Source organism: Oenanthe melanoleuca, chromosome 1, assembly GCF_029582105.1.
Source record: "Oenanthe melanoleuca isolate GR-GAL-2019-014 chromosome 1, OMel1.0, whole genome shotgun sequence".
NCBI classification, from domain to species: Eukaryota; Metazoa; Chordata; class Aves; order Passeriformes; family Muscicapidae; genus Oenanthe; species Oenanthe melanoleuca.
The window spans coordinates 45,279,368-45,302,697 of record NC_079333.1 but is presented as its reverse complement, the minus strand read 5'-3'; the positions used below and the strand labels follow the sequence as shown (position 1 = coordinate 45,302,697).

The following is a 23,330-nucleotide window of genomic DNA, read 5'->3' as shown; positions in this document are numbered from 1 at the left end:
CACACAACACACTGGGCCCAGTTGGAAGCTGCCTGCGCACTGCCCAGCTAATTGTCTGCTACATCTTGAAACACCTACCACACTGAGTACAATCAGAATGCCTTCAACCAGGAGCTCTTATTTAAGTCCCTTCTCCACATAATGTTCTTTCTTGCCTGTAAAAGCTAATTTGAAGAAAACATGCAACTGCAGTTTGAGCTTTTCATTTTCTGGTCACTTCTTGATGAAATGCTCGTGTGTTGAAGAGCTACCAGAGGAGTGACAGACCAACACAAAAAATCCCATTTCTCTAAAGAACAGGCTAAAGCACACAACAAGGCTGAGGGTAGGAGAAAATAAACAACTTTCTTATTTGAATGCATGATTTAAATTATTATATAGCAGCCTCATTTCACTAACAACCTCAGTCTGAAGTTTAATTCCAAAAGGTAAACTGAACACCGATGAGTAAATACATGCAACAAATCAAGCAATCCACTACCTGCTCCTGATCAGAGGAAAAGAAAAAAAGAACTCAGCAACTGCAGTAAGTTCCTTCTAATTTAAAACCTTTAGCTAACTGAATTAAACACTTACAGACCTATTCAGATATTAACCTACTACTAAGTAAAAAGCTTGTGTCCTTATTACTAAAGCACAGCCACCTTTTTCTTCACCACACATAGCTCTTGTTAAAGAAAATGCATGAGAAGTGAGGCTAAATTAATTTCAAAATCTATGTAGCAAGAAGTCAGATCAAAAGTTAATCAAGACAAAACAGACCTCTGAATTATAGCGTCTTCATGTGACACAACAGACTGAAGGGAGTGTGTTACCAGGAGCAGAAAACAAGAATTTTGCAATTCCACTTCCTTCCACCTTTTTTGAGTCACACTCAGTCTCAGTTTCTGCCTAGACAAGATATTCACTGTGATGTCACTATATTAAAGACACTGAAAACTGGCAATTTAGAAATCATATTCAATTTTGCAATACAGAGGCTTAATAAATTCTTTTCCCTTCTTCTGTGGTTTAACCCCAGCCAACAGCCAAGTGCCACACAGTTGGTCTCTCTGTCCCCCTCCAGCTGATCAGGGAGAGAATCAAAAGAAAAGAAAACTCATGGGTTGAGATAAAGACAGTTTAACAGGAAAAGCAAAAGCTGCCTATGCAAGAAAAGCACACCAAGAAATTAATTCACTGCTTCCCACGGGCAGGCAGGTGTTCAGCCATCTCCAGAAAAGCAGGGCTCCATCACACATAACAAGGACTTGGGAAGTCAAAGCATTGCACCATCACTCCAAACACCCTCCTTCTTCCTCCTGCCTCTCCTCATTTCATACACTGAGCATGATGTCACACGGTCTGCAATACTCCCCTGGTCATTCTGGGTTGCCTGTCCCAGCTGTGTATCCTCCCAAATCTCGCAAGCACCTCCAGTATTCTCTTTAACAATGTCAAAGTTCAATAAGCAGAAAAGGCTGTGGCTCTGTGTCAAGCCCTGCTCAGCAATAACATCTCTGATTTATCAACCCTGGGTTCAGCACAAATCCAAAACACAGCTCCCTACTAGCTCCATGAAAAAAAATAAGTCTACCCCAGCACAAAACAGAACACCTTCCATCCACAAATAACTGAAAAATCTAATGCAAATAAATTATTATTTTTAAAAAATGATGCCAGTGCAGTAGATTGGCCCCAATCCAACCTTGCAAATTTTTACTCATTTTACCCCAGCTAAATACACAATGCAACCAAAGACTTATAATTTGGATAAAGGGATTCATCTCCACTGTGAGGCCACTTATACCTTTAAACCATCAGCTGCATCTAGCATGAGAGATGAAGCATCTAGAAACGTGCTATACAGCACAACTGGCTGAAGTGAAAATGCATGAGACATTAGTGTCAGACCAGAAAAATCAGAGGAGTCAGAAAGGGAGAGAAGAAAACCTAAGAGGGTAAGATGTTGCTTAACATCTCACTAAATCCCATGCGTGCCTCACTGGACATGGATCAGATTCGACATCTGGCTGGACTGAACTCTGACTGGAGTACAAATGGACACTGCTCTCCAAATTCTCCAGGCACCAGTAAGTCGATTTCCACACACATTCAAAAAGGACAGGACATCAGAAGCTTGAATTAGCTTAGATCAACCCATTAAAATTCACATTTTGCATGCTTCCTTAGTATTCTCACCTCCCTTTCTCTTCTTTCTCTCTCCCCCTCCCATAAAACCTTGTATAACAACTCCGTAACAACTTGCCTTTTGTCTTAAAATTAGAAGGCACTTATCCCAGTAGTGACTATTGTAGAGGAAAGTGTGGTAGGCAAGACTTAATCAAAGCATTTTTGCTTTTCTTTGCATGCTTCCCCCGCAGCCACAGCAGTATCACTCCAGGTCAACTCAGACCACCTTCCCCTGGACAGCAGCTGTTAAACTGCACGCAAGAAGTCTGACACTGCCTCGGCAAGTCAGATTCTTAAAAAAATCATGTAGAGAGCAGATGTACAGTAACAAACTTGAAAGATGACAAACACCATGTGCAATCTTTCCAAACAACAGCAGAGCACAGCTATTACAAGAGACAAGCTGGGTTTTTCAAATACTTGAGCTACTGGCAAAAACTCGAAGTACCAGCTGTTCCCCAAACCTGCCTTTTGTCCTTTCACATCCCCAAAATGTCACTGAAATTTGCATGAGTGCTAAAAATATGCACCTGAATTTCATGGTTCTTTATTTCAAGTTCTTTACATATTCACTAATACCACAAAACAAATTCCAATTCATTAAACAGTCTCTCTACTTGTGAATGTTTACTTAGTAAATTTTCTCAAAGACACTGTTCAATCCCCTTTTTAAGCTCTTCAGAGATTTCTTCTTATATCCTCTAGTAAAATATGACAAAGCTGAACATTTTACCATGGAAAAGAGCTTACTATACATCAATTCTAAATTCTCCCTGAATATAGTCTATTCTTTTCAGAGAAATTTAGAGCTCTCCATTGATGAATCTCCCAGATCCCTGTAAAAAGAGAACATACCATAATTCTCCTTCTATGGAGAAGAAAAACAAGACAGACTGAATATACAGCTTGCCATGAGCAACGTATGAAATGGGATTCCATTCAGGATTAAACACCTAAATTTGTAAGACTACATCTATATGAGCTCAGCAGAAGCCCACAGAGCGAGCAAATCCCTGCATCCCTTGATCAGTGTAAGCCCTGATAGGAACTCAGCAAAATTTCAGCGTCTGAATCTGGAACTGCATTTCACCTCATCAAAACCAGAGAAATACCATTTGTTTGCTGATATCAAGCCACACAATCAAGTTACGCTACCTCCTAATCACAGTTTCCATGTCTAGGGCATTTAAAACCTTTACAGACAGTTAAGTGTTCCCCATATCTAACATCCTAACAGTGAATTCAACACACAACTTCCATCTCTGAATGGCACCCAATTTGGTAATACTGCCCATTTTCCTGTTCAAGTTTGTGATTCTAGATAGCCTGCCATCACCCACCTTCAAGATTCATGTGTGTGCTAAATTGGAATAGTAGGCAAAGCAGGAAGGTGGATGACCCCAAACACCAGTTTTGGAGATGCTCTCCCATCCCCTTTTTTATTCCCCATGAAGCAGCATTCATCACAGATTTTTCTCCAAAGGCTCTTCATCCTTCATGAGATGAAAGAAAAGGGCTACATGGAGAGTAAACACTGCTATACCTCCTATCCTAATGGAAGGAAAGGAATCAATATGCCTTTAATGCATGCTCCTTTCTGGTTTTTCCTTATCCTTAATGACAATTTGATGTTTGTGAACCTTTCCTACTTCCTATCTCCGAATGTCATTTACTACCCGATCAGTAATGACAAGTTAAATAAACCGTAACTAGCATATATTCTGGAAATTACTGAATTCAAGATTCCTCTAATGTCATTCATCTGTACTTTTAAAAGTACTTGTTTGTGGGTTTTTTCTTTTTTTTTTAAACTGGCTTCATTCTAACAAGAATTTGAATCCACATTTTGTCTACTGCAAAACAATACAAAATATTTAGCCATCAGGTATTGTCTCACAGTGCTCTCTAATACCTCAGAATGATTTTTTATCAAAAGGCATCCAAACAGGACTAAATTTTAAATAGTCTCTTCCAGCTATTCAAATTCTATCAAGTATGCAATTCCTCTCTCAGAGGAATGTAATGAATACCAAAACAAAACTACTGCTCTACTAAAGCACAATCATGCTTTAAGTACCAAGTACTTTACTTTCATTAGAGCTACCCCAATCTAAGGGGTATTTTATTTTTTAGTTAATATACAGGTTTTTTCACATTTTACGTAATTTTTAATCCAACTCTCTTGATTTTGCTAAGAGTTTGGTGATGCACAGGCAGACTTTTGATACAAATATGCACTAAGCCTAATAGAATTCTATTTCCTAAGGATAACTAAAAATTGAGAACATTTCTTATCCACAACAAACCACATGTTTCAACAATACATGTAAACTGAAATGCCTAGAAAATCTCCTTCTCACTACAATTTAATATACAGTCAATTCTATCACCATCATTTCCACAGATCTTCCCCCTGATTGCCAGGCCTACGTGAAAGAAGTGACAGACAAGGCTGGAATGAAAGCAGGTTTTTTCTGCTCAGTATCAGACCACCACTTCTGATCTTCCTCTCGCATCATACCAATCTGAGTATCAGCAATGATGAAAAGAGCACAAATTCCTAAAGCTATTTTGTTTCTTTAATAGAGCTCTTTAATGTCTGCTGCAATGAGCTGTTTCTGAAGGCTCACCAACTTGGACGGTTGTTTGTTTTCTTTTCTTTATTTGGCAGAGTTTTTGTCTGCTGAGATCTTCAGGGCAGATTTTATGGTCCAGTGATATTATGAAGGAAATCAAGACATTAAGCAATGACAAGAGAAAGGACAACAGGAGAAGGGATGGTAATTAGTTTTGCTTATCTGCAATCTAAAATTTTATGGATGCACATTTTCCTAGTCAACCCTTCATATCTACATAAAATACGTAAGAAGCAAAACAATAGCTACCTCTGTTGCAGAACCATTAAAAGGTGAACACGTTAATTCAGGAATTTCCACTAATTAAAAAGTTGGGAGATAAAAAAGTGAACAGATCTTCACAGTAGTGAGCACTTACAGGTACTTTAAATTTAGTTCTCAATATTTCAGATTAACTACTAACATGCACAGAAAAGATAATGCTCACAAATGCAGGAAAAGAAGGCCTGAGGAGGATTCAACCTAAAATGAAGTAACTATTCTTTCCTTGACACTACAGACTGTAATATAAAAGGCTTTAAAATAGTATCAAAAACTATAAAGCCAGAAATTGACTTATTTTCCCTGCAGCCTTCAGGATGAGTATTTTGGGGTCTTTTCCCTTTGTTCTACAACCCCATGTTTGCATTACCTGTCCACTGTAGCTCAAGATGATCTATGGGCACCTGCCATTCTTCGATAGTGTCACAGGTCTCATCAACTTCTTAAATACTCGTGCCTTCAGTTCACTGCCAAGTAAGAGTACCCCAGTGAAGGAAAAGAAGACTGGGGGACCACTTCAAAGTTATTGCATTAACTTCTTCCTCTCAATAGAACTGTAACATTTCAAAGCCACAATCCCAAGAATAATTTTTCCCATTCACAATACTTTTCACAGCAGTTTCTAAGGAAATAAAAAGCTTATCACAGTAAGTACAGACAAATAATGATAAAGTTTCACCTTCTGATCTAAAGTAAAGGATCATACACGTCACCCAATTAAATGGCTACATCATCGTTCAAGGAAGAAATAAAGGCCCAACTGCAACATACGTATGGAATATAGAATGTATTTCCTGTATTAAGTTCTCACTGTTCAAATTAATGAACTTTGCTGTTTATACTTACAGAGTTTTTTCCCCTGCCAAAAATCTTTGTAAATTACATTGTATTTTTTTTACTCCTGTCATTTAAATCTTTATACTTTTTAAATGTGCCTTATCATTTTCATAAAAATACAGGAAAAGCATATACACAGTATATTTTTCATACTGAAGTACATTTTTAAATGTTAATAATTAACTTAGTTTCATCACCTCGTTTTTTCACAGAATAAGCTTTCCCCAGAACATTTATGCATATCACTTAACTAGTTTTACCCTCTGTTATTTTTCTCATGCTTATCTTTACTCTGAAAACTGAGATCTGAAAGCTTGCATATCTTGGATTGTGTCACTTTCTTCTGATTACCTTCTCCCTTAGAGCAGATTATGGTACTACAGTAGTAGATTCAGACTTCAAGCATCTAATTTTCAAATAGCCTTCCTGAATCTGATTTCAGATTTCTGTTCCTTAAAATTCTCTTCATTGAAAGAAACACAAAACAATGCAAGAAATACACTGTGGTACCAGTGAAACTGTGTTACGCTTTGAAATCCAGTTTCTCCTTCATTAACACATTTTAGTTTTCCTTGACACCCAGGGTTACTCAGATATATATTAAGAAACAGATTTGCTTACCTGAAATCTGACAGAAGTTCACAGAGTGCACAACACAATAGCTTGCTGTACTGAATCCAATCACTCTGCCAGCATCAGACCCACCCACCCTTTTCTACTCATTCTGTATCAGAATACAGATGATCCAGGGCACCTTCACACATGACTAGAATCTCTCCCTTCCAGACCACACGCTGTCCTTTCTCTAACCAAAATTTTGTTCATTAAGCCAAAACACTAATTACACTATCTCAAAAAACGTAAGGCTAAATGGTGCTACAGAAATCCAACCAAGTAAACTGAAAGACATCCACATATGGTAGTATACTTGTTGCTGTAAAAAAGAAAAATTCAGGGTAACAAAACAAAAGTTCATGAAGAGCATGAACTGAAAAACCCTGGAAAACATGTAGAGAAGTTTTTTCACAAAAAAGTAAATTTGAATCTGTCTATTACCTGTGCCTAATGGTACAAGGTGGCCAGTCACATCAACAGCTAAATGGGGAAAAAGTTGGTTTCTGCCTATACGGGTCTAAGTCCAGCCTGACTACCATTAAATGTATTAATTGTTCTATATAAATCACATTTTCTCTTCTGCCTTCTTTCCACAGCCACGTGAATGATCTTAGCATACAGGGAGTCACAAGACCTCACATTGTTTCTTTCCGCTGAACAGTGACCAGTTTCAAGTATCAACAAAAGATGCCGACACGTTAATCTTGTTCTTAGCGTGATGGCTGCTCATCCTGCCCCTAGTCCCTTCCAGATGGCTCCGTGTGAAAGGGATGGTGGGATGGGGAACAAGGAATATTCCATGCTGTTCTGAACATCTGCTCCACTGCATTCATACATTAAAAAAAAAAAAAAAAAGCAAACAATAAAAACCTTACTGTCACTATCAATTTTACTATTTCAACCCAATACTGCTAGACTAGCACCAAATACAGAGTAAATGTTATGCATGCACAAAAGAAAGGAAGAAAAGTCTTTTCAAATCACATAAGAGCGTTTGTTTCGCTTTTGCTATCTTAAGAACAGACTTGTTTCAATCACAAAGTACTTATGCTGCACTGAAAAGACTGTTTTCTTTCATATGACCTTTCTGTATCATACCCCAAGAATTTATTATCATCCCTCCTCCTATTCAAGCAAACAGGATTGAACTGAGTCACCATTTGTTTCCCTTTGGTTTTATTATTTCTCTTTATAGCAAAGATGTACATTACGCGTTTGTTGGAGCTTGTTTAAATTTCATTTGTCCAGTTAGGCACAGCAGCTGAAAAATACTTTGCTTGTGCATATAAAAAAATTGTGGTAGCCTTTTGTTTTTTAAGCAGAGTTGAAAGAAATTAAAATATAAATACCTTACTATACTATACTGTCTACCTCTCCAGTGACATTTACCCTTTAAAAATACCACCCTTTCTTGAAAAGAAGCACCCAGCCAGAACTAGGAGAAACTCAGAGTTAAGAAAGAGGAGGAAGCAGTGCTTTGTCCTACAGCACAGGGAAAAAGACTTAGATTGATCATCCCCCCCTTTTGTATCATGTTGACATGTGCGAGCCATACGCTGCTGAATTATTCAGCTCTTTGTACTTGGAATACCCAATGATTACATGTATGAAAATTTAGAAGTACTGAAACACTGACTGGAAGAGCAGCAGATTGTAAAATCTAATTTTGTTTTGACCTTTAGTACCCTACATGGTAACATTCAGTGAGAAGTATAAACCAGATGAAGTCAAAAGGAACAAAATCACAAAGCAGCAGAGAGCTAGTTATAACACCAAGCTAATTAGGTCAGGAACAGCCCTCCACTAGAGCAGGTCGAAATGTTTCCAGATGTCATCTGGAAACAGGCTTGGATCTTAATCAGATGTGAGCAGAGTTTGTTATGCAAACAGAGCCACACAGTTCTCACTTTCCACAGCAAAACTCAGCAGCCCAGACAGTTGATAAAATGTCTACAGGCCACTGTTTCAAAACCCAGAAGTATTCCCATGAACTGGCTAAGATGAATTAAATCTTAAAAGTAAATCACAGTTCAAGTAACTTGCTGTGTACTGCAACACTAGTCATTCCCACCTGTTTAGTACCTGCTAATTTTTCTAGCACAGTAATACCACAAAGCAACAAATAATAATTTTTAATTTTTTTTAAATATGACAAACCAAGTACATTGGTACTTAATTAACAATTAACCATACCAGGATATTTCCCACCTGAAGGAAATTTCTTTGTTCCCCACCCACCTACTGCAGTCCAAAAAGCATCATTACAAACAAACTTCTTCAGGCATGTGACAATTAAAATAATAGGACAAAGAGTGCCTTTGCATATTCCAATTTACGAGACATCCCTGAGAAACAACTGTAAGTATGATTCTTTCAACAGTCTCTTGAATGATGGCATTAAACACCTTGCAGTGCTTAACTTTAAGCCTGCTTTGGTTATCTGATCTATTATTTTAAGAGTTTAGAGTTATATAGAGTCACATTCTATCTACACTACAGAAATGGAAAAATTCTGTGACAAGAACCATCACCATATAATTTCTCTACACTACTTCAGACAATTTGATGCTGGAACAACTCAGAATACTGAAAGTCTCTAACTGTCAAGCCTTTTCCTAGCATTTTAGATGACAATAATGTACAAATAATTCCTGCAGACCATTTTAAGTACATTTGTCCCAGCCTTCCTCCTTCACAAACAGCAAGGGTTATCAGAAGCAAATGCCTTGATTATATAAAGAAAACCTAAGTTGCAGCTTGCTGACTTACATTGATCCCATTTAACAGAGCCTTACTGGATTTAAAGTGCTCGAAATAACTGTCTGGGTCACAGTCCATGTGATAAAGGCCACCTGGTGAGGCCTCAGGAGCCCTCCTGCAGGGACAACATGTCATTCAGATCCTCCAGTGACCTTAAGCTAAACCAGAAGCAAATTCAGTAATTTGTTTCTCAGAACTCCAATTAACCTTAAATTGGAAGGGAAAGTAAAAAAGGGATCAAGGATTCAATTTTTTTTGTCAAATAATATCCATTTTATTGCCATACACAGTGCTCTCCATTTCCCATACCTAATATTCACCATGAAAAACCCTTCAAAACAGGATTTTTCTGGAAAAAAAAAATCTGTTCTTAAACTCTTTTACCCCCAGCAGCCGATCTAAAATGTCACATGGAAGTGTTACATTTTCACATAATTCAGTTAATCCGAAATTTAAAATGCCAGAAGAAAGTGTCAAATTTTCTTCTAGTTCTTTTCCCTACAAGAAACACTCTGTATGCCATATATGCATATACACACAAGTACACTTTGTGTACATTTATGTTCTATATATACACAGACAATTTATAAACATTTATTATACATATGGCACACAGAGGTGATGGAAGAGACCAATAATGTAGGTCAAACAGCAGAAGAAAAAGCACTTAAGATTAATGTTGACTTGCCATGATACGTCCTCCATCTCTACTTCCAACAAAACTCCTCCACTCCCAGTTCTCACCAGGCAGGGAAGACTTTAGACTTTAGGGAAACACCTGCAACGATGCTTTTTCAGGCTTCCACACTATATATGACAATCCTTAAAATACTTTGCAGTAAAGCAACTTCAATATCCATCTGAACAGCCACACACCACCAGTAGAAATTTCCTGGTATGTGTCAGGAAACACAGGGACAGCCTATGAAGATTTAAATTATTACAAAATAAAGCAACATCCCAGGAACTCTTCAAGGTGAAGCTTCACATCCACACCACAAATTTTCCTGATTTTGACACTCATGCCAACACCTGACTTTATCTATATATCAGAAACCTGGAAATAGCAACTAGTCTATGTGAGGGAAAACAAGTTTTATTTTGGGTGCTTTCATGGAAAACTGAACTAAATATTTTGTGTCCGGATCCAACAGCTGAGTCTAAGTCAACTGAAAATTTCCAACTATTTTTATCCTGAGCCAAGTGTGCCATCTGTTTCCATGAAGTCCATCTTCTGGTAGCTACCATACTACACCATTATCACAAAGTGTCATGCAATCAAGGACTGGTGCATAAATCAAGAGAGATACTACGAGTGACAGAAATCAACATCCAAGGCAGTTTAAAAAAAAAATTTAAAAACAAAAACAAAGAAAAACAACACAAAAAACCCAACCCATCACCCTCCAAAAAAATCACCACAAAGCACAAACAGACTTATTAAGGCCCCCTGTTAATCTGTTAATACAGCTTTTTGTGTTGTGCCTTTTTGTCTGGTGCCTAAGGAAGACTGAACTCTGGTCAGAGACTTTCTCAGAGTGAGGACGCATTTTACACCTTTCCTACATTTTACCTGCCTGCACACAGTAACCTGAGCACTAAGGATGCTATTTCCCTCTTCCAGCTGATCTTCCTCACTCTCTTCCACACAGTTAACATCTTTGAGTTAATCACAGAAACCATTCCTGTTTGACACGTGAGAAATAAGCAATGTGTAATTTTTCAGTTCATAAAATGAAACAGTAACAGTTACAGATGACAGCAGAACATCCAGTTATCAGAAGTACAGGAGCTCCCTGTACCACAACAAGTCAATCACAAAGGAGTAACATGGGGTCCAGCAGAAATCAAGACAGATCATACTCCTTTTCCTGCTCTTATCAATACTGAAGACATTTTTTCAAAATTTACATGGGCAGATATCCATTTGTACCTCTCACCAAAAACAGAATACTAAGAGAAATTAAACCACAGTAAAAAATGTAAATCTAAACACACTCTATATATTTGTTATCAATATGTAAGGCACACTAAGATTGTAAGCAGCTACATCTACCCAGATGCAAAACATCACCTCCTCTCCTGGTGCTCCTGGCTCTTTTGGGACAGATTCTCTCTTTTGCTAGGATCACAAAATCAGATTCTGTCAAGGTTCTGCCCACCATTACCATTTCAGTAATTCAACAGACAATGTTGGCCTCAGATTTTTCTTTTTGCTGCTGTTTTGAGGTTTTAGTAGCATTTTGGGTTGGAGTTTCTTGGGTGAGTCTTAAAGCTAAAATCAGTGTCAGGCAGTATTACAAGTAACATGCTTTTATACAGGGACACTGGCATACAAAACCTCATTTTCAGCATTAAAGAGATTTCCTCATTGCACATACAGTAACTCCCATTGTGAGACAAATAAGCTACTATAAAACCATAGTGAGTCTCAGACAGAATTCAGCAGTTAGTCTTCTGTAAAAATCCCTTTCAACACTTGAAGGCTGGAAAGAAACTTGTGTTCCATGAAATCTGGCATTGTATCAACACATCTCCATGGAGCTGGCAGGACAGAAGTACTCCAGAAACCAGCTTCAAGGAAAAAAAAGCATTCTTACCCTGTACAAATAATCACAAAGAAGAGTCTCAAGCAACATTTTCTCCTAGCTAAAAATCATCAAATCACAGCTAAGAGTACTGGGGATGCAGAGGTTATCAATGATACCACTAAATTTTAAAAATCTTTTTTATTCCTGTGTTTCAAATCAGTGCATTAAAATACCCCTTGCTGAACCTTTTGCCTTTCTTCAAGACATATATATAAAAATGTCCTGAAAATGTAAACTTAGCTTTATAAGGGACTATGAAATTTCAGAACCTAACAGTGAGTATGTGAAAGCATCACACTGATTTATGACTGTAATTCTCTTTTAGTCAATGCCAAGTGTGGGTGAATGCTAAGTGTGAGCTGGAAGGAAATGTCTTACACAGAATACTAAAACCACCAACCATCAAAATACATGGAGTCCACAATGAAGAACAGCATGAGCCATCAGGTTTTTCACCTGTGAGCCTCCGAGCTCTGATGTTCAGAGGCTTCAGAGACTGCATTAGTAAGTTGTGTGGTACAACAAGAGCATAAGCACCTTCAGAGCAGAATAGCTATTGGTGATGATCCTAAGTCCATCTTGCATACACTCTTTTTTTGAAGGGAAACAGGAATATTTGTTCCAAGCTAGTGCTTTCCCAGTCTATGAACCATCAGATGCTGACACATACACTGTTCAGACAATGCCCCACAGACAATGTTTTGGTTTTACACTCATCTGAAAGAGTTCATATACTTCACACCTGAAGAATTTGCATCATAAATATAATCCTGGATCCAAACCAAACCTACAGCATAATACATCCTATAATGTTGTTTCAGCATGCTTTCATTTGCTATATAAAGGCTGAAAAAGAGCAGTTTTATTTTGTTTTAATTTTTCCAGGACAAGATGGGAGAGACAGGTTAAAACAGGTTAAAAAGAAAAACAATCATCTTAAGGCTGAAAATATGTCAGAGTATTTTTAAATTATGGTTCCCTCCAATACTTACAAATGAAGACTCCATGGAAGGAAGGGAAAGGAAGGGATAAAAAAATATGTACAGGAATCAGAGTTGGCTTGATCCTCTCACTCCCTATAATGCACTCAGCCTCCCAATCCTTTGGGAAAGATCTCACCTTTCTTACTAACTGGCAGTCAAACATACAGCAAAATCCTGGCAATAGGGCCAACTAAAACCCACTGAAAGAGGAACAAACTGCCTAAACCTAGCAAGACTGCAACTGCCAAGGAGCATCACCAAGCCTGTTACAGTAAGGTTACCCAGTACCTGCACTCCTACAGTATCTGTACACCCTGACAATAAATCTACTCTCCAAACATGAGAAAGGCAAGAAGCAGCATCTCATTAATACTGATGAAAGGCACAAGGGCCACTTGTGTGTTGGTCAGCATCATCAAGGCCTGTAGAAAGATCAGAAATTGGACCTAGATCACATCAATACTTAGCAACAAACATTTCAACCACAAGATGAGTTATGTTTCCATCTCAGAAGCAAAACCCAGCCACTGCCTTAAGATCCGCTCCACTTAAAGTTGTGCTTTTTAAGACAGCTGCAAGCCAACTGCTCCTTTATTTAATTAAATGAATTCCTTTTCCCATTCCTGTTTCAACATTTGTGCTATTAAAGCTGCCACTCCTGGCTGAGCTGCTTCTCATGCTGGAATGAGATTGGAAGTCAGCAAAAATCTAATCCAGGGGACAGAAGTCAAAGCAGTTTATGGAATTACTATCCTTATATCTGAGAGCATGGAAGTGACAGTGAAAGCACTCAATCTGCTTCAGGACAAAAGAAAAAAAAAACAAACCAAAAAAAACCAAAGTAATTCAAGCTGAACTCCCATTTCATACCCAGTTACAGTGTTTAGTTGTGTAGGTGAACAGCAAGCTAAGCACAAGTGATTAGATAAGACCTGAAAGACTAGCAATTGCTTCCTACACACAACTGCACCAATATTGTCACATTAAAATAATTTTACTTGAGTCACAGAATATGCTGAGCTGGATAAGACCCATGAGGATAGTCCAGTCCAGCTCCTGACCATACAGGGCAACCCAAAAGTTAATCCAGATACTTAAAAATGTTGTCCAAAAGCTTCTTGAACTCTGACAGATTTGGGGTCATGACTGCTTTCCCGCAGAGCCTGTTCCAGTGCCTGACCACAACTCTCAGTGGAGAGAACTTTTCCCTAACACCCAATCTAAACTCCCCTGATGCAGCTTTATGTCATTCCCTTGTGTCTTGCCACTGGACACCTGAAACAGGCTGGATCAGCATCTCCCTTTCCAGCCCCTCACAAGGAAGCTGTAGACAGCTACAAGGTACTCTCTTCCCCACGATAACACATAGTGCCTTCAGCTGCTCCTCAAAAGTCATTCTCTCGAGACACAGCCCATCTTATTGGTAGGAACACAAACCAATGACCCTAAAGAGCTCAGAACTCTTACAATTTTCAGGAACTTTCTGATGACACATTTCCCAAAATCATGTAGGCATCCCAGCAAACTTGGAGTAGGTCAGCAAAAAATTTACGGAACAGAAGGAAACAGATATCCCATGTGAGCAAAATTCTGCTTATCTTTTTAGCCACATAAGTCATTTATGTCTGTATCCTTTCCATCTCTTTCTGAAAAACATGCTTTTAGTGAATGAGAACCTGGTATACATTGATTTCTGTGGTTTGTTTACAAAAAGAAACAAGCACCATATACTCATAAATTTTTAAGACCAAATTTATTTTTGAAGAATGAAATATTAAATATGTATTTTTAAAATAAATACACAGTACTACTCTGAAACAGGAATGTGGAGAGCAACTCAAGACAAAAATTAATATTCTCTTCTCAGGAAGAAGTCACTAATCTGATGAAAGGTACCATTACATCTCAAAAAAAATAGTTGCCCTTAGCTCCTGGTAAACTGTGAAGGTCCCTTTTTTCTTTCCCAAGAGACTAAGATAGAATCAAGGACAAAGCATTCAAAAAAACTAAGGAACCATTCTCTCTATGTTTTCAATCTAAAAATCCAAATTTAATCCAAATTGATCTTGTAATTCATAGAGAACAGAACATTCTTTACCTGTTTGCCATTAAACATTAGCCATATAGCCATAAAATGTAAACAGGTAGATTGCATGTTGAACTGATCACTTTCATATTTCCTAATTGCATCTATAAGCATTCCACACACCTGAAGCCACTGTTTTATACTGGTAAGATGCCCTGCACACATTTAAAGCCACAGTTTCTCCTCCTTTATAGGAGTCCTACTGCTAGTGCTTTATCTCCTCCTTCACATCCAGCACCACTGCTTTGTGCATATTTGCTACTCAAGTTGCCAACAGAGCAACCATGTCAACTCTTTCCACAAACCCTCAGAAGTAAACGCTGCTTCTCCCCAAACAACAGGGAAATGCACTTAAATGCTGACAGGCTACAGATCAGGCAACTATCTGCAAAGATGAGTAGTCTATATTTAAAATATAAGGAGCTATTAAGGCCTCATTTTAAACTCATAAATTCATAGCTGAGGCTACCTTGTAGGTGCAATTCAAGCAGTCTGTTTTATCCTGAAGGCTCTTCTCAGGTGTGCCAAACAGGACAAGAGGAAATGGTCAGAAACTGACACCAGGAAGTTTCACCTGAATGTAAGGAAGAATTTCTTTAGTATGCAGCGACCTCAGACTGGAACAGGCTGCCCAGAGAGGGTATGAAGTCTCCCTTGCTGGAGACATTCAAGAAGCATCTGCCTCAACCCTGTGCCATGTGCTCTGGGATGGCCCTGCTTTGAGGTTGGACCAGATGCTCCACTGTGGTCCATTCCGTGAAATATACAAACCAAATAATAAATGAGGAAGCTTTAAATGTTGATGTTTTATTTACAAGTAAAAGTAAAACACTGCAATGAGTATTGATGAAGTATGCTTTAATTTTATTCCTGAATTTAAAGACAAAAGGGCAGCCATCTGGACTCTGATGAATATGGCAGTCTCCTGTAACTTAAAGAAAGCAGTTTGAAATCAATTAGGGCACCTATTCCTAAAGAAAGGAAAACCCAACTCATTATTTTCACCCCTCCAGTTCTACAGTGGTTAGTAGTGAACTTTGCCATGAGTTTGCTTCAAAACATTTTGCATACTGGACCAAAGCACTTTCAATATTTCCTATCATTAAACTGCTTTGAACAAAAAGATTTCCTAGATGTTTGTTCTTGACAGTAGTAAGTAGATTTTTGAACCTGAAGATGTTGAAGTGAAAACAATAGGGGAGGGAGAGAATTAAATCCTGGAATGTTAATATTCATGATGCTTTTGTTTTTCTTTAAACAAAGAATAGAAACAAAAAAGATACTGAATTCTGAAGTGAATCTAAACTTGCCTCCCTCACAGCAGTGCTGTTGCTCTTACACTGGTGATAAAATCTTCTCCTGTGAAATGCAATTATTAGTTTAAAACCCATTGAACTGACGAGATCCCCCAGTCCAAGAGGAATAGATTTCTTAACTACAGCTGTGACCAGCTGGCTGCTAAACAGAAAAAGGACTGCTATTTCTATCTCTGTGATGAGGCTCCAGTGGGCAATGCTGTGGTTGTTGGCACCCTTCCTGAGGTTGAGAATCACATCAAACCGAGCAAAACCCATTGTGACTAGAGACCAGTTTGCTTTTATGGACTGAAAAAGTGACTGTAGGCACAAACACATTGACTCCAACTCTAAAAGGCTGTAATTTAGTTATCTGTGATTACATGGATCTTCCATACACCCCACCAAATTATGTAGCAAACCTATCAATACTTACATTGCTCTTAACTACACTTTAAAATAATCAGTGTAATCTACATAGACTGCAAGCACATGGAAAAAAATCAAGCCATTAGAGACTAATCTATACACAGTTCAAGAAGTAATTTAACTACATCAGTTAAATTTAGAAGCTGATTTATTTAAACATTGCACAGGCAACCAAGATTTAGACCTCATCTTCAAGCAGATCCCTGTGTACTAGCTGCATAATTCAGAGAGAAGTTATTATGATGCCAATCACAGAGAAGTTCAGAGAAGAGGCCAATGACTGCATTTATTTGCAGAAATGAAAATTTCCCAGTCTCAGACAGGGATAACAAAGAACATTTCTATATGTGATGAGAATACTAAGGCTCTCACAGTGCAGACACCAGTTTTAATAGACAAAGAGAAGAAATTTGCTAACATCAAACCCATTTTCCAGGCTGCAATTTAATTCAACTCCATGCAGTCAAGTCCAAAATGTAAATAAGTGTATACTGAAAAGAGTTTAACCTCAGACAGGCAGGAGCTAAGCCTAAATATTCAGCCTCTCCTAACATCAAAATCAGACAGAAAACAAGAAAAAGCTCATCGAAAATGCATGCACCTCAAGACCAAAATTTGTGATGATTTCTCTATCATGCTTTAAGTTAGTCTCTTCCAAAACCAGTTCCACCTCATTCTGGCTTTACCACTTGAAATGCAAGAATTCTGCAATACTTTCACCCTTCTCATAGGTCTTTTTCCATCCCCAGGAGACTGCAAAAACATTGTCCTGCTACTCCTCCCCTCCACTGCTATGCAATTAATGATCTGCAGCTTTTGGCTTGACAAGAAGTCCAAAAACCTTCCACCATTCTCCAGAGATTATTTCTCTCCTGCCCAACCTACTTTTCACATTCTGAAGAGCTTCTTTCTTTCACAGGACTATTCTTAATGGCTTGTTTAAAATCAAACATTTAAGTTACTAAGTAATTTGCAATTTAGTAGCCATAAAGGTTAAAGGATACAGGTTACATGACTGAAGAGGCAGATGGTACGGGCAATAATCTTGGCACATAAATTTGGTTTAAGCCTGACTCAAAACACCCAAATTGCTTTCCCAATAAAAGTATTTCTAAGGACTGAAAGAGTATTATCCACACAGCAATCACAAACAAAATTTTAACATCTTTTTTCAAAACGTGTAACTGAATACACAGTATTTTTATCTGCCAAACTAAGTGTAAAGGTGCATTTCTTAGAATTGCTCATATGTGATAACAGAAGAATTCTTTTGGTAGTCTACTGAATTGACAGCTGGGACTAGTAATCATCAGAGGCTGTTTTCAAGCCTTACATCTGGTATTTCAATCTTCACTACATGCTCTCTAACTTTCTTTGTGGAAGTCATTTTTATAGTGTAGTGTTGTAGGTTTATACCAGACGTCTAGAAAAGCCAGGACATGCCGATTGCATTTTAAGCCATCAGCAACTTTTACAAACATTTAAGATAGTATTTTTATCAAAATTTTCGACAACTTCTGGAAGCATTTATATTAGCAAAACACAGTAGGAAATCCAGAGAAGCAAGACAAAGCACAACTATAATCCAAGTGACAAAATGAATGACTAAATTTCAAATTCAAATGCCTTACAATGCATGTAGAACAAGTGAATTAAGCTGTTTAAAATTTTTATTACAACTTCAAGTGAAATTCTTTGAATAGAAATTTAAAATGAAAATACATTACATTTCTGTAGAAATCAACCATTATTTTAAGTATAAGTGTCTCATTTTATTGATCAGGTAGTTCCCAAATTGTATGTCAAATCCGTGTTTGTGATACATGAATGATCAACACAGAACCAAAAATCAGAATTTGTTTACTAGAAATAGCTTTTAATTTTTTTTTTTATAAACTTAAAGGCTGATATTTTCAACTATGTTCAGCATTTATACTTTATACTCCCATAATTACATTAGACTCCAGACTAGTTAAACACTAGACACTTCAATTAAACTCTACATGAAAGTTTGGCTTAAACTGCACAAAGAAACAGAAAATGTTTGATAAAACTACACTGAGAATGAACAGCAAATATCTCAAAATTTTTAAGTTTTATAAACTAAATAAAATAAATATGACCTAGGTAAAATAGCCCAAAACCAAGGTTCTTATTCCTGTAGTAACCAATTCTATAGCTTCCCACAAATAAAAGCCACAGTTTCCATTCAGCATGAAATGCAACTGAAATGTAACAATGCTGTAACATTCAATGCTTCAATAAATAATAAACAAATAATAAGCAATATGCTAATCTAATAATCTAGTAGTGCAGCATTTTTTCAGTCTTGCATATGTCCATTTGGTTTACCCTTGGTATTTTTTGAAGACTAGTCACTTTCCCTGATACAATTCCTCTGCTTTTGACATTTACAGCAAGAGGTCTTTTATCCAAACAATTTCAGTATATAACCATTGATTTACCTTTCCATTTAATGGGTAATGCAAGAGGGGTAAAGAGGGAAAGAGTGGGTTTTCTTTCACTCTTCTCCTTCAAAAGCTGTTACCATAACATTCACACTCCTGTGTGCACTGTATTGCTTCCTAATTCCTTCATTCCTCTAAACAGTTTCCTACGTGAAATTGCGAATGCATGCATTTTCCAAGAATTCTTCTCTTTCCTAACTTAAAGTGCAATCTCTTCCGGAACATATATGCTGATAAGTACCTTGAGTATCATCAAGGATATCCTCAGTATTCAAACCTGAAATAAGCATAAGTGAATGTCAGCTGAGGGGAAAACTGTGGCAAAGGATCATAGCCAGGGTTACAGACAGAGTCTACAGTCTAGGTCACAGGAAAACAGTATCTAGAGGAGTCTCCTACAGCACTGCTGCACAGTTTACTGTTTCTCAAAGACCTTGAAGCAAGGCTGGCCATGGTTTCGCCAAAGGCAGCACTGTGCTGTGCAATGCAGGAAGAAAATGTCTCTTGCAAGTAGCTAATACTACTTTTAACCTCACCCTCTCAGAAGCAAGAACAACAAATCTGCTCTTCAGCTTTTACCCCTACTCAAAAGCTTTCCCTCTCCCACTGCAGACACCAACAAGCTGCAGCTTCCTGTAAATACCATATGCACACACTTATCAGCTGTACTTGCTGTAACAAAATTGTGCATTTTGGCAGCAGTCCTTCAGCAGCAGCCCAGGTGCTAATGTCAACCCACCTCTTATGTCACATGGTGAGGGAAGTGCTACCCTTCCAGCAATTCAACAGGCCTCTGGTATTGAGTGTGGCAGCTGAGATAGACTGGGGGCAGGGAAATATATCCCCACACAGCTAGTTTAATAGCAGTAAATACAAATCTTTTATTATCCGTTGCACTTTCATGCGAACAAACATTCAACCTCAACAGATTTAGTTTAAATCTCTTAGACAATACATCAATGAAGTACAGATTAGACAGTAAATGTAATTAACAGATGCAAATTTATAAAAATCCAGTATCTCGTGAACAACTGTGAACAAAGTAAATTTATTTCGGTTTTCTACACAATAACATTAGTATTGAAATGCTTTTGTCATTTGTTTCAGAGCCTAATACAGCACATCTTCAACATCACAAAAATACAAACCTCCTTCCCAAGGCTAACTCAAAATCTTCTGGACAAGTTTCCAAAATTCATCACTGGTCTTCAGTTTGAGAGACTTATCACAGTCTTCAAAGCTATTTGCAATAGATTCACACAAGTGCAAAGTGACAAGAAATGCTCAGTAAGAGCTCTCTTGAACAACTTACCATTTAAAAAGGAGTGCAGAATATCTGTACTGTTTACACGTTTGAGGAGACAGCTGTTCTCTAACTTCCTAGCACACTCAGGTGGTTTTTTCTGCAAACAAAGAAAAATTTAACTCAGTCTTTCAGTAACAGAATAATTAAAAATATACATTAAAAATGGGGCTTGGTTCAGTGATCAGCTAAAAAAAAAAACAACTTAGTAAAATATGCATGAGTAGAATCCAGACAGTTTTAACTTTTGTGCTAAATATTTCATGATACAGCTTTATTTTTTCTAAAGTAACAAAATAGCTTGTGTTATTTTATAATCAATTTTTAAATAGAAATATCAGCAGAGAAAGTAACATGTACCCACTTGAAGACAGTGGGGATGGAAAAATGATGTAATGGCCTACAGTAATGCACAATAAAACAGCAGGCTTAAATCCCCCTGAGATTCTTCACAGTAAATTAAATATTACTGAACAGAAACCCACTAAAACAGACTAAAAATGCAATGAGAATCTTTAACAAAAATTAAGTAGTGACATGTTTCCATGAAAATATTACAATTCCTAGCATCAAGAGAACATTGTGACTTACAGATTAGAATTTACTCATACACTAAGTTTTTTTATAAATTAAAATTTTTTGCAGCTAAGATAAAAATGCTCTTTCTGTAAGAACTATATAAGAATGATCTCTCAAACAGATCACTTGCTTAGAGGAGGCTGATACTATTACCATATTTTTAAAAGGTATAGCTATATATTTTTTGCCTAAATATTTTAAGACAATTAAAATTCACAAGAGGAAACAAAACTTCTTTATCTCAAGGATACAATTATAAACCACAATTTAAAAGAATGACAAAGCATCTAGAAGAGCAAGCCACTGTTGAAGTCACCACACAGATTTCTCAAAGGCAAGACAGCAGTGTCCTGCTTGCTCAATGTCACCACCTGCCTTGCTCACTTTCCTTTATCCTCCCTCAGAATATCACAGCTTTAAAGTGCCCAGACCTTGATTCCACTATGCACTGGTGCAGTAACCACCTATTCCAAATAAAATATTGTCCTTTAGTTAACTTGCTCGCAAAATCTACCAGCTTGTCAAGGTCTTGGTCCTCACTCAAGTGTTCATGTGCTTAGAGAAAAAACTCTTTTAAAGAGACACATTATAAAGGCTCACATACATACAATTTATCCATGTTCTCATTACCAGGACAGTTGTACTGTATGGGGAAAGTGCCTTTCAAACAGAGCTTCACAATCCCAGTTAAATTATGTCAGATCCTATTAGCCTAAGTTAACATAAGATGGACGTGGACCTGCTGAAGGGATTCCAGGAGGGCCACAACAATTATTAGAGGGGCTAGAGCACCTTGTCCTATGAAGACAGGATCCTGGAGAAGAGAAGGCTCCAGGGAGACCTTACAGCAACTTCCAGTACCAAGAGGAGACCAAGAAGAGAGCTGGAGATGGACTTTGCACAAGGACATGTAATGAAAAGACAAGGGGGAACGGCTTTAAATTGAAAGAGGGTATGTTTAGGTTATATATTGGACAGAAATTCTTCACTGTGAGGCAGGGTGAGACACTGGAATGGATTGCCCAGAGAAGTTATGGAAGTGTTCAAGGCCAGCTTGGATGGGGCTTTGAGCAGCCTGGCCTAGTGGAAAGTGTTCTGCCCACGGCAATGGCATTGGAACTAGATGTTAAAATTCCTTCCAACCTAGGCCATTTTGTGATTCTGTAAGTGACTTCAACCAGCAGTGATTTAAGTATGCCTGTGGCTCAGGAAACAGTAAATCTGCTTTAGAGCAAATAGCACTACATTAAAAACTACAGAACAGACATCACAGAGCACCTGTAGTACAAGATGACTGGAACTTCATATAGATCTTAAACCCTCTAGTACTACCAGGGTGGCTGAGAATGTATTTACACATTACATTATCCTTAGCAGCAAAGGCACCTCAGTTCTTAGTTCCCCACATGAGTGGCACATCTTTGTCCACATGCTGCAGTTTCCCACTTCCACCATTTACATCTGTGCACCATCTGCAGTGCTGCACTACATAAATAGGATCCCTGAATCCATCCTGTGATTAAAGAACTCCTCGCTCAGATCAACAATATAGGACCTATACAGGGGTAGAAAGAAAGCTGAGAATTACCACACTGTGAGGACAGGTCTCAGCTTTCACAAAGAAATAAAAGCAAATCAACTATCTTAACATATATTTCAGTAGAAATCCTTACCTGCTTAAGTAAAAACATCAAAACGTGGTCAATGTCAAGAAGTTTCAGATATTTTTTCTGTAATCATTTTTTTTTTTTCAAGTAGAACATTGAAAAAGGCCCAAGATGAGCCAGAGACTCTCTATGTGTTCTGCATTTAAGATACAAAGCTACAATGAAAACACAAGATACAGAAAAGAAAGTATGTTTTGGTATACCACTAACAGTCCAGCAATACCTGTCTACTGCCCAACTGTGAAAACACACACATTCCCTTTTGAATGGATGCTTTCTCTCATTAAATCCCCAAGAGGGAAAAAAAAAACAAAAAAACACCAAAACAACAACAAAAGCCATTATAAAAAGATTCTTACTCATTATCAAGTACATCACTGAGTCCTCTGTCAAGTGCCCCATTTGATGCATTCACTGACTAAATTACAGAAAGTACTGAAACGTTTCAACAGGATAAGAAATGTGTAACACTGACAGAACATATGTAACACTGACTTCTGATAAGAAATTTATATCCAGCTGAATTTTGTTGAAAATCAATGTTTTAAAGCTTTCTAAACAAAACTCCTAGAAATGAGGATATTACAGGCAAACAATTTCAAGAACAATCTATATGGCACACAGAGGATTACTTCAGAAATCCACAGG

At 37.6% G+C, this 23,330-nt stretch overlaps 1 protein-coding gene across 4 annotated transcripts in view; it reads right to left on the bottom strand.

Annotated features, from left to right (window-relative positions):
- Nucleotides 1–23,330, bottom strand: part of WASF3 (WASP family member 3) — a 65,156-nt gene that overhangs the window by 25,061 nt on the left and 16,765 nt on the right. For all 4 annotated transcript variants that reach the window (XM_056501074.1, XM_056501093.1, XM_056501084.1 and 1 more), the window contains one exon: nucleotides 20,446–20,536. The gene's annotated coding sequence lies outside the window, so the exon portion shown is untranslated. The remainder of the gene's footprint in view (nucleotides 1–20,445; nucleotides 20,537–23,330) is intronic.